The sequence below is a fragment of the Struthio camelus genome, chromosome W (assembly GCF_040807025.1).
Source record: "Struthio camelus isolate bStrCam1 chromosome W, bStrCam1.hap1, whole genome shotgun sequence".
Lineage (NCBI taxonomy): Eukaryota > Metazoa > Chordata > Aves > Struthioniformes > Struthionidae > Struthio > Struthio camelus.
Genome location: NC_090981.1, coordinates 20,131,514 through 20,146,150, shown reverse-complemented (window position 1 = coordinate 20,146,150; position 14,637 = coordinate 20,131,514). Strand labels below are relative to the sequence as shown.

Here is a 14,637-nt window from a genome sequence, read left to right as displayed (position 1 = left end):
AGTTCAGTACATTCTCACATTTATGCCATAATATTAGGTATCAACAGATGAAAAAGTAGCAGAGTATATATAAAAGAAAAAATAACGTTCATATCTAGAGCACAACCTAAAATTTTGCTAAAAACGCTGGCAGGAAAAAATCCTTCTAAAGTAAGCTTTCAAATGGAGATGAGCCTTCTAAAAGAACATCAGAGAGCAGTGATAGCTGCTTGCTCTTTGCTCAGCCACGTGAAAGTATTGTTTAATTATGGATCACGTTCAGCCTTTAGTTCCTTGACCAGTGTCAATTATTCTTTCCATTTTCTTCTGTAGGATCATGCTGAGCAGGGGTGATGCAGAGATAAAATTTGATATTATTCACCCACCTATATTCTCTAGAGAACATCAAAAACTGTAGAGAGAAGGGAGAGGGGAAGAAAAACCCTTGGAGCACTTTGAATTAAGAAAAAAGATAGAACGGCAAGAACTGGGTCTAAAACAATAAAGTACAACTCTCTCCAGGCAAGAGATCTGAGAAATACGGATAATGCCTATTTTTGTTAGGTATCTAAATTTAAAAATATATCTCTTTGCCCAAAATATATGTAACAGAACTCGTGGAACTCTAATACTATCATTGTTAAGCCAAACAGTCTGTAGCTGAAAACACCATTTTTTCCTCACCAGTCAGTGACTGCGGTTTCGGATCCTTGCATTTGTTAACAGTTCATAAAATTAACAGGTTTCAATATGGTACATCAGGACTGGTCCTGTGTACAACATCTTCTGGATGAAGATAATTCAAAAGCTAAAATTAATACTATGCACTTATCTCTGAATGGCACTGATTGCTTTTAGCCTACCTTTAATACTTGTTTCCTCTGTATGTGAATGTGGTTCAGCATTTTTCAGCAGACGTGTCGATTTCCTGCAAGAGAAACTATTTTTAATAATGTTTGATTCCAAATACATTTTTAATTACTATTAGTGCAAGAAAAGAACAAACTAGGAACAGTTTCTGCATCTCACCCCCAAGTAAGTAGTATATTTTTATAGAAGTACTTGAAGTGAAGCCAGGAAGGCATGAGCAAGAACGTCAACTTGGCCTAAACAAGTGACAATAATAAATTGACAGCAACTGCATAAAATCTGAACATAGGTCACTAATGCCACTGAGCAGATGTCTCCAGCTGTACTTCTTGAGGAGTTTATGCCCCTCCATGTGAGGTCAGCTGGAAAGCGTTGGTAAGAAACTGAAGCAAAGGCAACACGGACGGATCAAACACCAGCCTCTACCTACACTGGAAGAATGAGTGCATCTTTTCTACTGCATCCATGTTTTATTCTTTATCAAACTGTTGCTCCACTCTGTATTTGCAGTGGAAAACTCTTGAGAAGCTAAATAAAAACATGACTGAAATGCCCGACATTGGGGTAGCACCCGCTACGGAGCATACACGTTCATGACAAAGTACGCGCAAGGAAACCAAGTATCCGTAATTAAAGTATGATTACTCCAGTATAACACAGTCCCTCGGTGCTGCAAATCATGAGGAAAGGTTCACTGAAGGACCAATTTTTTAACCCAAGATGGCATTCATGTAATTTAAAGAAGTCCAGAAATATATTCTAAATTGCAGTAGCCTCCACTCTCGCCTACAGCCTATGCTACGTACAGAAAATGCAGCAGCGCTGGGAATTATGACACACCTTCTTCTGACCCCAACCACACAATATATACGCTCCTGAAAGAAAATAGCATACGGCCTTCACCACGTTGCTGAGGAAGTTTCTTCCCCAGCCGACTCCGGCCCTATGTCTGGAGAGGCAGTGCGTGACCATGAGGATAGCATAAGAACCTGAGAACTGAACTGGCCATCTGAAGTTCTGCATTCTGCTGCAAAAGCACAATTCCTTCATAGCCATATATTTTTTCATTAATACAACATCATATACTTTTGCAAATCACTCTGACAGAGAAAATGTTTTGCGTCGCTGCTGGAGAATAGTTAAACTGCATTTTGTTGTCAACAACAGCAACGATTCCGTGAGGGTATTTTTGGTTCTGCTATCACTTCAAGTAGTGTAACTATATCAGCCTAACAAACTGAGAGGTACATCTGCAGGCAAAATTTCCATTGTAATTTAAAAATCATTTCCGTAATAGCATAATTTGGGGGCTTCTCTGCCAGATGTGGTCACAGCCCACTTTTATTCCACCTGCCTGCCAACAGACTTGAGCTCAGGTGCTGTTTAATGTGCGCAGCTTAGACCGTTGACAAGTACTTCAGTTATTATTTCCTATGCAAAACTCAGTCAGCTGAGTACAGCTACCTGAACAGAGCCAGCTCTTACCAGAAGTCTGAAGCCTTCATAAACTTGTTACGGGTGTTTGTCTGTAGACGTGCACTTAGTCATTTCCTAACATTCCACAGACGGGATCTAGTTCAATCTTTTTCCCACACCAAAAGGTATCTAGTTGCTACATTGATTGCTATTTAGACTATATACTACAATCCAAAAGCGTGACTGCTGAGGAAGCAGACATATTTAGCTTACCTTTTAGAGGAACGGAAAGTGACAAATGTGACATCAATCTCTAAAGGTGCTTCAAGGGCAATCCTGAAAACTGCATACTTGAAAGTCAAACTTCAGACCATTGAAATTGGTTTCCAGAAAGACAAAGAAATGAATTAATGATCACTTGGATCAATATGACATACTGAAAAAGAATCAACGTGGCTTTTGTAGCTGGAAGTTATAGCTTGCAAAGCTACTAGAATTATCTCAGGAAATCACCTAGTTCACGTGGATAAGGATGAGCTATCCTGACATCATATAGTTGAACTTTTAGAAAAGCCTTCAGCTATGTTCCTCATCGAACACTATTTATAAAACTATTACAAGTAGGAAACAAGATATGGCCAAGAAATAACAATGTATTACACATAGGAAATAAAATGCAGAAAGATACACTCATTTATTTCAAAAGGGAGGATTACACAAGGATCATTGTGGGGATCTTTGCATTTTACCTATTTATAAATGAACTGGAAAACAGGACAATTACGTAGGTGGCAAAACTTGTCGACAACAGCAGAAGCAAGGATGGATTCCATACAAAAAGAAATAAAAAGGACCAGGATGCTTTAGCTTGAAAATGAAATGACTAAAGGGATACAGCTGAAGTCAATGAAATCAAAAATAGGGAATGATTCCAGCAACATTATCAAGCAGCAGGTTTAAAAACCAACCAAATAGAAATACATTTCTACCACACTTCTAAGCATTCCAGTGAACATGCTTAAGCTTTGTCTGCGATAGCAAAGTACTCGCTTGTGAATTCGGTCAAACATTGCAGATAAACATTCTTCAGGTGAATGAGCTGGAAAGAAAACCCAGGGTGTTTTTCACCTGCTTAGACACAAGAAAGGAGGAAGCTGCAATTACCATGGGGAGCGCTGTTCTAGGGGGCCGCCGCGAATTCCCCCAGTGGAGAGCTGTGATTCCTCTGGAGTAACTCTGGCAAAGCATGCTTATGGGACCAGCTGAATCAGCACATCTCCACAGTACTTAGCTCTGCATCCTTTCCTATGCTATTAAAGAGTAAGAATACTTATGCGCTTTGGGGAACTGCCTACTAGCTGGGCTGAAACACATTTGGCTTGTTGATTTACCCAAATAATGTTTCCAGCACCAAGTCCCAGAGCTCAGCTTCCACCAGCTGAATTCAAAAAGGGAATCAAACCTATTAAGTCTCTCCAACAAGACTGGAAAAAGGAATATGAAAGAGAATTAAATACCTAGTAATACCATGGAGAAATATAAACTCAGGGCTGGGAAAACTTGTTCCAGCTCATGGGAACATTTTGTATTAATATCTGGCCTTAATGTCTTCTTTTTGCAGTCCAGCACTGCAAAAGAACTGAATCACTCTTATTGAACAGTATCTACAGAAAATAACAAAACACAAATGCTTCTCTATATACTGCACATGGGCCATCTGTAAGTCATATCATCTCTTTCCTTTCCATAATGTTGCAGACTCTCCGCTAAGACTAAGAGCTCAATCTTCCCCTTTTGGCTTTCCTTAAAGCAAGCCAGCTGCCTCATGGAGCTATCAGCAGGGTTTATTTTTCCTGGCTTGGATGCAAACCTCTAGTTATTAATATGGGAGTGAGTTCTGCTAGCTGACAATTTAAGATAAAGTAAATTGGAAGTGACATAAAGGAGCGTGTGGGTGTTAATGTGCGTCACCAAGGTTCTTTTCTGACATCCTGAAAGGTCTCGTCTGTATGGCCGACACTGGCAACCTTTACCAGTGACCCTATGCTATTAAAGGGTAGGCACTCTCATTGATTTGTAAAAGTGACAGATGCAGCATGTGGTTGTAAATTAGCCATGTGAAGGCAGTCTCCAGAGATTTCCAAGCATGTTTTTTCCTTTGCAGTGATTTGTGTTCCTCTATTTGCCAAGCTGCATGAACTGAAACACTTAACTCTCTTACACCAGTCATCTTATTGTAGTTCACTTGCGGGGGGGGGGATGTTTTTCCTTCTCCCACTCTCCCTAAGCTATTATGATTCATAGGGCTAAATTTCTGCTCAGTCGTTTCTTAAGATGCTTTTCTTCTTCTCATCATAGTATTTCTGAGTAATATTAACAAAGTCATATCAGGTTAAACCTGAAATCTTTTTCCAACCTTTAAACTCTAGCTTAAAAACACATATATATTCATTACTTTTGTGTATAATGCAATGTTTGTTCTGGTGAAGATTTAAGCACTGGCTTTGTTAATAACTGAACTATAGCCACTATTCACAAACAGTGCAAATAGAAGCTGTGTGAGCTTCCAAGCATCTTCATCTCCTATACAGAAGCCCAGCTGTGATAGAAGAGCACAGTTTGGGGAAGGGCCAAGTCATCTTATGCAGAAATAATTGTGTAATGCCGAGGATGATAACAGAAGATAAACTTGAATGCTATTTTCTAGTTTCAATCGTATGACTTGCATCAGCGTTCTAAGAGATGCCTACACTGTGATCACACAAAAGTGAGGGCATAGGGAAGACCTGGCACTATCACCTGGTCCATCCCTACCAGGCATTATTGAGGGCACAGAGCCCACCTTGTCCAGTTAGTCTGTTTGAGAATTTTATTCCACATAAATTTAATCATGCTACGGTAATGATGGCTTTAGGTATACAGTTACATTGCAACTTATCTGCTATAATAAATAGAATTCCATTTAGGTAAAGATTAGCTAGATAATCTTCACAATAAAGTAACCTTCTAGTAATTAAATGCAAGACATTTAAACACTTATCACATAAAGCATCTATGCGAAAAAAATGCCACTGCTACAAAACCAAACCAAAACAAAAGCATGCAAAGACAAATTATTCCCTGGATTAAATGTCACCAGCTGTAAAAAGCACCATGACAAAATGTGCAGGTTAAAAGGTCACGACCCCATAAAACTCCTATTCTAGCTTCTTATCCTAAATCACTTCTAATTATGTATGGTAAGTTCTTCCTATTTTGAAGCAGAAAACGCTGTTTCTGAGAACTTCAAATTGGACGTTCAGCATGCATCCAAAGGTGAAAGGTTTAGGGTTTTAGCTGCTAAGCTCTCAAATCTCTGCCCTTTCCTCTATTGCCTTTCCTTTTGATGTTATTTGCTATAGTTATTTTTAGTGAGCATTCATACTAGGAGAGCTTATGCAGCCGTCCTGGCAGACGCACCGAAACGGTCTTCTACTCTTTTCAGGTTCTGCCAGCTCATAACGTCACCGTTCTTCTTTCCCACTTTAGCCCAATACATATACCTACCCTGTTAAGGCAGTGCTGGTGGAGGCTGAGACAATGGTTGGAGCTCACGCAGCTGACACTGAGGGGAAAAAAAGGAAACAGGAAAAGTGAATATGGGAAAGGGCCTCCTCTTAAATTTCCAAACTCCTTTCCGTGCAACAAGGAAGGGTCAAGCCATGACCACTATTAAATCTCCGTGCACAGAGATCACTCTGATGCACTCCCAGATCACTTCAATTCTACTTCACATGCTTCCATCGCTCCTGAGAGAAAGAAAAACACGAGCCTTTAGCGTTAAAATTTAGTACCTAGCTAACTTACCACAATCCTCACAGGAGAAACCATCATCTAATCAAGCCACCAAATCTCAGGTCATAGCACTAATGATTTATTTGTTCAGAGCTGCTGTTTGGTGGTGGGGTTTTTTTGTTGTTTTTGTTTCTTTGGTTTGGTGTTCTGATTTTCGTTTTTTGGGGGTTTTTTTTGGAAGGGTGGGTTAACACTTTGAGGGGTTGGAAAAGGTTTAAGGTTTTTCAGTTGTTCAGTTGTTTTTTTTTTCCCTCCTCCTAGTAGCCTCTAAAGGTTTTATAATTATTCATTTTAAACCTATTTCCTGGTCAATCATTCTCAAGCTACTCATTCCCACCCTTTAGTAAAGTCCAAAATTGACTGTTACTATGGAAACTGCTACAGATGTAACAGCTGCAATTCACAAGAAAGAGAAAGAGGAGGAAAATGGATCAAGAAGTGTCACTTGCATTATGCAAAATTTCATAGCTATGTATGAATTGCATGCTGTGAATAAGGTCCTTTGTGAATCCAAAAAGTTGGAAAGGTCACCCGAGCATTAGAGGAAATGATTCTTAAGTCTGTAAATGAATTGCTTTCAAAATTCTTATGTGAAAAAAGAACTGTTTTATAATCTCTCTTTCTAAAGTCCATCTGCCTTTTCATACAAGGAAAATATATATATTTTTTCCCCTTTAAGTGTCTTTGACTGCCTGTAACCCGATTTCGCTCTCATTTTTTCACTGGAAAATAACGCTCAACAGAAAAGTTAATCCTAGATTTCTTTAGCTCTCAAGCTGCTTTAAGCACAACAGACATGCCAGCACTGTTTGTGAAAAAGTTGTCAGTTGTCTTTCATTTGCATGTTTGAAGGTATTTTCCCCTACTACCCCAACATTCTCTTGAAGGCATCTGCGCATTAAACAAAAGAAAATAAGGCTTTTAAAACTCAGAGAAATACAAAAGAATAAAAATTCCGAAGTAAGCAAGAATTGTGCGGGAACGTACCCAGCCTGTTTCTTTTATCAGCCCTAATACTTTTACATTCCCAACATTTCCATTGACTGCAGGCAGGTTTCTACAGACTTGGCCTGGAGAGCCGTAGGGAGGAGGAAGAATCAGGCCTCTTGTCTAGTGCTCAGCCGCCATCAATTATTTAGAAGCAAAATTATGTGACATTTTTCTTTCAATTATGCTGTTTAACAAGGCTTGGGACTTAATACTGACCAGAAGATGTTTTATCTGAGATACGCTGTAAAATATTCTGCTCTCTGTAGAATAGCTCTCCCTTGGCTCTCAATTAATGACAGCAACCATGCAGCCGCGCTAAACTGGCCAATCTCACTTGACTGGAGCTGAATGCACCTCTGTGTTCGTAAAAAGATTTTTTTGCTGTGCTCTGAGTATATTGAGAAGAACTGTCTGTGCTGGACACACAGTAATAAAAATTTGTCAAATCTGTCAAAAGACTTGGCTCCTAAATATAATTCTTCAAAGAGAGAAGAGTGTAAAAAACAGAAGGCATGTTGCTTTATTATTACTGTGGGACTGTGTGCTCTTGTGCCTGACAAAGATCTATTTAAGATGTATGAGCAGTGCTGTGAGTCTGTATCCAACACCATCCTTATTGTTTTTCATCCAGCAGTTTAGTCTTCAGCTTGGAAACTCACTCTTGCCTTTTGCCCTTGACTTCACAGTTCTGCACAAATGACTAAGTACATTCCCAAGCTGTGCGTTTTACACACTCTGAGCAGTAAGCAACCATTTAAATATTATGACATCCACTGAGGCATGCATCAGATGCAAAGAGGAAATGCTTAACAAGTATATTTTTAACAAAGTCTTATTTCCACATGAGGCTCTGCCTGGCATCACAGCTACTGAAAAGCTGTAATGACTCACTTACTGGAAAACTCAATGCAAATGCAAATATAATTTCTGGATTTGACAGTCACCTGCCCCCTTCACAGCTCCGTTACCTGACGTTTGCTAACTTGATCATAAATCGTGGGAATCTTTTGAGAAGTCAGTCCATTAATTCTCTTAAGATCCCTTTAAAACGTGTTTCTTGCGTTCATGTCCAACTTTCTTTTTGCATGTCCAAGCAACATCCCTATGCTTCCCTGACTGACTTTGCTGTCTTTTCTTCACTCCCAGGAGCAGCAAAACATGCAGCATGAGAGCTGCAAAGCTGTCCACTTCCATGTCATTGCCTATTGCTCACTTATGTTCTACCACGGATTTCAGACCAGCACCGCAAAATCAATTCTGACACCATCCAACATAGTATTTCTTGGTGTTCTGGTAAACAGAGAGGCTACAATTGAAGGGTTTCTTCAAAATCTGTAAAGAAAATAAGTCCGCAACTCTTTTCCAGTTGTTTGTCTTTTGGAGGAACAGTGAAGCTGATTCAAAAAGACTACGGAAAATCTCTATTGTTTCAAAAAGAGCCAATAGACGATTGCCCAATTTCACAACACTTGATTTACTTCTATTCCTTCATCACCAGAGGTCCTTAAAAGCCAGGGCGATTGTTTAAAATGCAGCTTTATCTTTGAGCTATGATACTTCTTACAGAGCAGTTAAATCCCAGAAGTGGAGAAACTGAGGAAACAGAGGGATTAAAGTAACTCCACAAAGCCAGAGTAACTTGATTGCTCACAAATTTTGTGTCTCCTCATCAAACTCATTCAAAGCGATTTAGATCATAACTAGCAATATGAGGAAATGCGATCACAGAACGAACTATTTGCTCTAAAGACCTGATTCATAGAGCATTGGGAGTTGCCTGCATTAGCGATATATACGTTCATGTTGCTTGTGCTGATGCTTTGTCACAGACTGCGTGCTGCCTCCAACCTTATAACCACTGTGCATGGAAGACACGGCACGGTGAATTGCCCACAGCTCCGTAAAGCTGGACGTTGTCTTAGACCCCAGAGCTGTGTCCTGTAGAGGTGGAGTCCAGGACTTGGTGCCAAGGGAGGGAGCAGGCAGGAGCACAGCCTGCAACCACTCCTTTGTCTGCTCCAGGGACTAGGTCCCCATCATAATTAGAATAGCCCTGAGGGCCTGCCTGGCTTCCCCAGCTTGACCCACCGCAGGACACTCCTTTACAACCAACACGGAGGGGTTTTTAGGGTGCCTTTAGGTATTCTAGACCTTTTTCACTCTAAAGAAAAAGGGACCAATGTGGAACGAAGACTTCACCTCGGGAGCTGCGGCATTCCTCCCTCTGCTCGAGCCAGCGCACGAGCCCTCCTCTCCAAAACAGGAATAAACAATCAGCTCTCCCAAGACTTATATCTGGAAAGGAAAATCCTTAGAAAGGAAAACCAGATTCCATTTCCTCTTTCTTAAGCAGGCATTCAGCAACTTCAATCACAGCACATCCCTATCTTTCTCCAAGCAGAGGAATTTATCAGCAACTAGTGCTGTGGCAGATGATCTATCAACAGACCAGGCTCTGTGAAATCATCCCACTCCGTTCACAAATATGTCATACATTAAGGCTCCCTTGGAGTATCAGGAACACTGTTTCCTTTCTTAAAGACAGAATGATTTTTTTTTTTTATTTAAGTCTTGTAGCAAATTAGGAATACATAGCAGCATTTCAACAGCCAGCCGGCGTAGATAATGATCTTTTCTCCACTTTTACTGATATCTTCCATCAAAAGACAAATTTAAAATGTGGCCACAATTCCTCTTAAGCATCTGATCAGAACTGCGGAGCATGACATTTCACACAGAAGTGGCTTTTCAAACATTCACATGATTCAATGTGAAAAATTTCCATTATCCCAGAGGAATTCTGTGGAAGAGTGAAATCTCAGGAGCATGAAATCACCAAAAATGGAATGGAAATTTTTCCCCCACTAAATTTTCCACATAAAAATACTCCTTCTCTTTTAGAGAGCTCTATTAAAAGCAAAATGTAATAAAGGCAGAAATAAAACCATGTGTAACAGTCATAGTTTAGGCATTTAGCATACCTTAAATTTATGAATTGTTGAGCTGTTTTATTTTATAATAAATAGTGAATAATTGATTTATCTCCATGCTTCCAGTAATTTGTTCCACATTCTGTGTACTTGCTATTCTATTTCCTTTTCAAAGAAAAGCCAGCAAGGAATTGATTGACATACTTTGGCTCTGGCTATGCACAGTTTTATCTAAGACGGATTTCGAAGACCACACACTTTTGTTTTGAAAGACCATACATCTCTTTGAAAAATAACATACGTTTCTGTACATGTGTCTTTTTTCATTAAGAATATTATTGTCTGTACCATTACTGTTTACTAGGGAATGGAACCCTAAAACACCTGCAAAATTTGCTTATCCCTCTATTTACAGGAAATACCTATATGCTGTCTCAAATGGTGTGACAGTCAGGAAACATGGAGCCCAGCTGAATTATATATCTCTGTCTATCCCATGAAGTTCATCTGAAAATGGCACACAATCGTTATTTATTTTAATGATGCTGGCTTTACTGCTTATTAATCTCTTGTTTGCCTTCGAATCAAGGGTAAATTGTGAACGTTATCGAAAGTTGTTACTGCAGAATATGTCCCAGTCAAAAAACACGAAAATGAGCAGTGTGTAAACGAACTAAACACGTGTAGCAAGGCCCGTATAGATAACCAGTTGATGTGCTACGAATCTCATCAGAAATTATTGCCAAAGTTTAGAGGATCCAGGAAAAATGCAATCCCAAAGTAAGTAAGTAAGCTAGCTTTGATTTTCGAAACCATAACGGACTAAGTTTTACAACTCGTTGTCATCCTCTGGACTTCACCTCAGTAAATTAAACCCAATAATAAATAAATAAATAAATAAGCCTATTTAGGTCATTAAGAAGGTCAAGGAAGTGAGCAGGGTTCCATTCAGCTAGGAAACAGTCATTTACACACTGCAGTGATGTGACTTGTCCTAAAAGGATGCAAGTGGGAGATGACAAAAGCAGAAAAATCTGATGAGATTACTGAGGAATGGAGATGAGATTTGGAAGAGAAATAGATAGCATATGGTACCAATGAGACAATTAAAATTTGGCAGGAAAAGCTGAAGTGTATCACCTGCGATAGCACTTGATGCTTTATCGGTATCGTGGGCAGTGTGACTCTCAGACTTTTTATAAAGGCAGCCTCCCACGAAAAAAGGTGGTACAGCAAATGTCTATCATTAGCAAATATCTGTCTTTAGGAGAAAAAAAATAAAGGTTTTGGGGGCATGATTTTTAAAGGCAATAATGTGGCTATTTCAATCACAAGGCAATTTATTACTACGTCCCATCTGGTTTAGATTCCAGTTTTGTCTTTGAAAAGTTACAGCATGGGTTTAAAATCTGAGATAATATCGAGTAACTGCTGAAAGCTGCCTTGAATGTATGCAATGTTTTGAGAAAGCAAATCGTGATGTCAGTTCTAAATTCTTTTGAAGAAATATTCTAATTTCCTTGCTACAAAATTAGTGCACAGTACTAGTATGTAGGACTTTGATGTTAAAAGTAAAAATTTAATAGAAATGTTTTTTTTTTCTTTTATTGACCAGGAATTTAATTTAGTCACTAGAAGGCTATCTGCAAAGCAAAGCTAGTATTAGAACCTCAGTACAGTCAAGTTTGGAAATAGTTATCTACCAAACCACTACACGTTACTCTATTTAAAGACATCGCTTCACACGAAGAACTTAAACTGAACTCCAGGTAAGATTTACCACTCATTTAAAATAAGCCTAATGGGAGAAGCCAGGAATTACAGACAGCACAGCTTTTAAAAAATGGAAAACATTTTCAATAGCTGCCTCTACGTGCCTGGAAGAATAAGAGCCCACAGCCCCAGAAGTACAACCACACGGTTTCCTTAGGGATAAAAACAAAAAAAAAACAAAAAAAACCCACCCCTAAGCACTCGTGTGCCCTTTTAGGAAGCTGATTACCTGTACTTGTCAAGCGTTATGATTCATGACAGACAGCAGAAAGGAAGCACATGTGCTGTGTTGCTGTGGGCTGAGAACAGATTACAGTATTTAGATAGCTTTTATGTCCGGTCACATGTGGGTGACGCTATATATCAACGCTAGTTTTAGGGCATTGTAGAGGTGCCTGCTGGACTCTAGAGATACAACATTCTTCCTATAAGCAAAATAAGGTGAATGTATGAGAGAGAACTGCACTCGGGACAAGCAATTCTGCAGATTCAGTCCACCTTTTTCAGACCGTACAGGGCTTCTCCCAGCAGTTTTACGCATCTGTAAAGAAGGGAACGCATAGGTTCTCTATAAAATACAGACTTCCTCTCTCTAATAATATAGCACAAAAGAGCCCTGTTTCACAGCGCTGGATTTTTTTTCCACCATGTTTACAGAGGTTCAGCACCTCAAATGTGAGCAATGCTGGACTCCGCAGAGCAGACGGACCACATGGGTGCTGCCAGTGAGATCCCGGCTCACTGCTGGGGCAATCAGGTCCCCAGGCCACGCACAGTATCCCACCACCACCATGGACCCTGGCGCAGGGAGCGCGAGCACCAGCGGGGACCTGAAGCCCCTCAGGAAGGCTTCGGTGAGCTCCAGGTCAGCTCCGAGCCAAGTGTCAGGGAACACAATCTCTTTCGCGCCTCCCTTGCGCATTTTTGTGCTTCAGTATCCTTCAGGATCACAAAACTGTCAGCATGGCCACACCATAGTGTAGTCATCCCTGACTTAACAGGGACCCTTCCTAGAAACATCTCCAGAGGACAGAGGCAACAAGCGTCTCTGAAAAGCAAGACATGATCTCTGGGAATCCTACAAATCCTACCTAAATAACCAATTTAAATATACATCTTTGACTGTGAAAACTTAACACCTTGCTTTAGCTGCAGGGCAGAAATAGAGAAGTGTTTAATGCAAAGGAAATGTCAAAAGGAAAAGCTAAGCTGCAAAGACAGGACTTCTTCAAAGTAATACCACCCTGGCCCACAGCTCCCCAGGCTCTTCTCCGCTGGCTGCCTCGTGCAAAAGAGGTCACAGGGACAGCCAACAACCAGACTTTAAAACAAATGTTCTCAGTGTTGCATTTTAATGTTCTAGATAGGGCTGAGAGGCTTTTTCCTCTCCCAGCTAATATCTACGTAAGTAATTCAGTTTAGTGTTAGAATCACCTCTGGTAAACTGGTTATGTCTAAATAGTCTCAAATTACCTTGCAGGCTGGCGACTGTAACTGAGGCAGGGGGAAAAGCAGAACAATCCCGATTCTATAATGCGCTTCCATTCTGGCAAGAGCCTAAGATATGAGACCTTGGTGCTACTTATTATTTCACTTTTCTCCTGGCACTAAGTACCAGTACTATGACATTTTGAAGCTGAGCTGAAATCTAAAGAGTTTTGTTCAGCTCGGTCTCACTCAGCTTAGTATACAGAATACAGCGCTGATCTAAGGCAGCATGGTTTTGATTTTGAAAACCCAAATCCACTTTATGGCTCCTCTTTGTGGCATTTTTATTATACTAGCTTGCGTAGAAAGTTTTGCTTCACTTTCATTAGTCATGATTTTATATGCCCACTGTAATGACTTTTAAACAAACACGATTATATCGTTAATAATCCAGCAAACAAATAATTGCGTCTCTTAAGAGCTCGCTTTCTCACCTCTTCTCACACCTCCACAAATCAGCACAAATAGAGCTCTGATATTAATGTTTTTCACACAAAGTCACCAAGTGCACATGAGAACCTTTAAAGATGGAGGTCTATATCTTTGCCAGCACAGTATAAGGGCCTCTTTTCAATTTGCAGTTGCGCTGGGAAAGCGTTTTGACTCTTGATTTAGACTGTGCTCTCCCAGAGGTTCGAAGGTTTCTGGCTGAAAGATAAAGCTCCATGCTTTATGTTACCTTGCCGCAGAGCAGTCATACACACCACACACTGTGCTGCAGCCCTTCGGTTTTTGAAAATAAGTCCAGTACCTATTTTGTGGGTCTTCCAACACTTGAGTACTGTTTCCTGAGAGAATGAATCAAATTGCATGTATTTTCAGCTTCTCTTTGTTGCACAAACCGTGCAGTACTCTCAGGGAATACTTGCAGTAGTGTGAAGTAACGGACTGCAGTGTCTATATAAAAATATCTGAATATTTGGCAACTGCTATTATAAGCTGCAGTGCAGAACCATGTTTGCATCCAAACAAATCCGGTATGTGCTGTAGGATAACCTGCCCAGTACTGGATGCAGGATTAAATAAAGTCATTCAAATTAGGAACCACAGCCTGCTCTTTCCTGTGAAAAGGCAATAGCAAATCAATAGGACGTGGAACCATGTTTTAACCCTGGTAACTCTTTCACTCATCTCCAGTATATCTTGAACCCATCGTTTCAAATAACGGGCTCTAGACTATACCATGCGGGAGGCACCCAGCCAGCACAGGTTGTGCTACAGCCAAGTAGCACAATCTGCTCTGCATTTGTCTGTGAGCTTTACCCATGCCCTACCTATCTGAAAATGGCGTGTACATTAAGCATCATCTAATAAAATTTACGCTATTGAAATCAGCACTACACATCCATTGCCATCT

The 14,637-nt window shown here is 40.1% G+C and overlaps 1 long non-coding RNA gene across 3 annotated transcripts in view; it reads right to left on the bottom strand.

Moving 5' to 3' along the window:
* Positions 1–14,637, bottom strand: part of LOC138064230 (uncharacterized) — a 34,878-nt gene that overhangs the window by 2,067 nt on the left and 18,174 nt on the right. Inside the window, exons 1-4 of one of the 3 annotated variants that reach the window (XR_011137509.1) lie at positions 12,022–12,087; positions 5,812–5,869; positions 2,539–2,608; positions 843–907 (exon numbers count right to left, since the gene is read on the bottom strand). This is a non-coding gene — a long non-coding RNA (uncharacterized lncRNA). Of the gene's footprint in view, positions 1–842; positions 908–2,538; positions 2,725–5,811; positions 5,870–12,021; positions 12,088–14,637 lie in introns of those variants that run through there. The other 2 variants (XR_011137508.1, XR_011137507.1) reach the window with 2 other exon arrangements.